The sequence below is a fragment of the Nannospalax galili genome, unplaced genomic scaffold (genome assembly GCF_000622305.1).
Source record: "Nannospalax galili isolate Female #2095 unplaced genomic scaffold, S.galili_v1.0 scaffold240, whole genome shotgun sequence".
NCBI classification, from domain to species: domain Eukaryota; kingdom Metazoa; phylum Chordata; class Mammalia; order Rodentia; family Spalacidae; genus Nannospalax; species Nannospalax galili.
The window spans coordinates 85,296-88,189 of NW_008345970.1; the positions used below are offsets into that span (position 1 = coordinate 85,296).

The 2,894-nt window shown below is 49.2% G+C and overlaps 1 pseudogene; it reads right to left on the minus strand.

Moving 5' to 3' along the window:
- Positions 1-1,832: 1,832 nt before the first annotated feature.
- On the minus strand, positions 1,833-2,561 carry LOC103741407 (annotated as a pseudogene).
- Positions 2,562-2,894: the final 333 nt, after the last annotated feature.

Consider the following 2,894-nt stretch of genomic DNA (forward strand, 5'->3'; position numbering starts at 1 on the left):
TTCTGAATACTCTAATTTGACATCAGAATGCTGCAGTGTGACATCACAATGTTACAGTATGACTTCGCAATAATCCATTCTGATGTAACAGTTTCTGAATATGACATCAGAATACACCAATGTGCCAACATTATCGCCCCATGTGCCTATATATTGCTCCAATGTGCCATCACAATATTCCATTGTGACAGCACAATTATCCACTGTGACATCACAATGCTCCCATGTGACATCACAATATTCCGATTTGCCATTCCGAGTGTTACATTATGACTTCACCATGTTCAATTTTGACTTCACAATGCTTTAATATGACAGCACAATGCTCCAGTTTGCCAACACTGTCTCAACAAGTACCATTATATTGCTCCAATATGTCATCAGAATGTTACAATATGCCTTCACAATGTTCCCTTGTCACATCCCAATCCTCAAATATGCCATCAAAATGCTTCAATGTGCCAACAGTGTCAGTCCATGTGAAATCAAAATGACCTATGGTGCCATCACAATGTTACAATATGACTTCACAATTATCCATTGTTACATCACAATGCTCCAACATGAAATCATAATGCTCCAATGTGCCAACATTTGTTGGGAAACCCTGCTGTTAAGGTTGCAGTTCTCCATGTCCCGATAGCCCTGAGGGGCTTGGTGCCAAATGGAATCACTCCCCTTTTCAGCAGGGGGCCTCCTGCTCTCTTCCTGGCTCACCTGGAAAGTGCCACCAAGCACGGATGCCTGACCTTATCTGAAACATGACCTTTGGCATAGTTACCTGGAGTAAAAACTACCCCCAGGTTTTTCTATATTGATAATCAGATAATCAGGCATTGTCTGACAGTCTGGAAGATAGGAGCCCACTGCCACATGTAAATAAAGCATACTATGAGCACCTATCAACTTAGGCTTTCGCTACTGCCTCCACACTATAAATTCTCTAGTTCTCCCGCTAATAAACGGAGCTGTTTTCACTGTGTCTGGAGCTGTATCATTGCTGTCTCACTGCACCTGCGACCAGTCTCCCCAGAAGGGCTGTCTTCCATCAGCGCTCACTGGCCGTCCTGACCCCGTTCGCCACTTCGGTTCTCCCTGCCCTCGTGGGCCAGTGGCCAATGACCCGTGAAGAAAGGGAGAGCCTCCTGCAGCTGGCCCGAGCCTCCCACAGCTGGCGTCCAACTTGGGGCTCCTGGAATGCACAGAGTTCGTGAGTATCCCTCCCATCAGGAGGGCATCGGCAATCTTTCTCCTATCACCTCCCGCCAGGAGGGTAAAGGCAGCTTTGCCTTTAAGCCATCCCCACCTTTGCGGATCGGCAATCTCTTTTTCCTATCACCTCCCATCAGGAGGTAAAAGGCAGCTTTGCCTCCAAGCCACCCCACCCTTGGGGACTGGCAGTCTCCCCTCTTTTCCTCCTTTTATTTTTGGTCTGAGTCTTCATGTGGGACCGTTAAAGACAAAAAAGCAACTGAGGCTTTCTGGTCAAGGCTACTCCTTGATGTTAGCTGAAGGCTCTTAGTCCTCTTAATGGACTCCGACTGCCTGCACGGGTGTAGACACACCTCCTATCTATACATCTTTCTAATACAAAAATCGGTAATGCAACGACAAGTTAAATGCTCTTAGAGCAGTCGCCAATCTCTTAAACTTGTGGGCAGGCTTGCGCTGTGGCCTGAGTGGAATCACCTGAGATTTTGATCCCAGGCATGTTCCCTTAGAAATCAGCATTTCACCCCACTTTCCTTTTCTATCTCTTAACACCTAGAAACAAAAATCCCCAAAGTTCTAAGGGATCTTCATATAAGTTTTTTTCTTTTTGCTCTTTCAAAATAGCTTTATTTTCAGTTGGTCCAAGGCTTAGGAGGGGCTCCAGGGCGTTTCAAAGCTGCCTAGTGCCTGGAGAGGATCAGGCGGAGGTCTGGAGGCCAGCAGTGCAGGGCAGAGGATGGTGCCCCCTGGAATGCATGGAGACCTAGTCATGCTTGAGGGTGAGCCGCTCAAACAGATACTCGCCCAGTGATGGCTGAGGCATGCAGCCTGAGAAGGCTGGGGCCCAGCCAGCCTGCAGAGGTTGGTCAGGTGCTCTCCCATCTTCTTGATGAGCTTCACCTCCTCATCCAGGAAGTGGTTCTCCAGGAAGTCACAGAGATGGGAGTCTGTGTGGGAAGAACCTAGGGCGTGAAGATCCAGGAGGGCCTGGTTCAGGTTCTTCTCCAGGGCCAAGGCAGCTTCCATGGCCTCCTGGGTTTTACCCTACTCATCCTGAACTGGTTTCTGCACATCATGGAAGAGCGTGTGGCCGCCACGCTGGTTCTGCAACATGAGCAGCCACTCCACACCCTCGCGCTTCTCCTCGGCCAACTCATGGAAGAAGTGGCCCATGCCCTCCAGAGCCACGTTATTCTGGTCGAAATAGTAGCCCAGGGAGAGGTAGGTGTAGGAGGCCTGCAGGTGTAGGTTGACCAGGCGGTTGTCCGCAGCCTCCACCTTGGTGGAATAATTCTGACGGATCTGGGAGGTCATCTTGATGGGCAGTGTGGAGCTAACTGCAAGGAGACGGTGTTGACTGGAGAGGTGGTCTCGGACGTGGCGACTGGAGGGACTGGAAGGCGGTTGGAAATTTATGGCAGATGGATTATGGCCACCCATGACATTGGGACTGCCACGTACCAGGCCTCCTCCCTTGCCCAAGCCTTTGTAGTTGCAACCCAACCCAACTCAAAATGCTTTAAATGTGGAGAAACTGGACACTGGAAAGAAAATTGCCCCCAAAATGGCTTTGCTGCCACTCAACCCCCTAAAACCCTCTGTCCTTGCTGTAAAAGGGGCTTTCACTGGAAAAGAGATTGTAAATCTAAATATGACAGAGATGGCAAATCTTTGCCACCTTT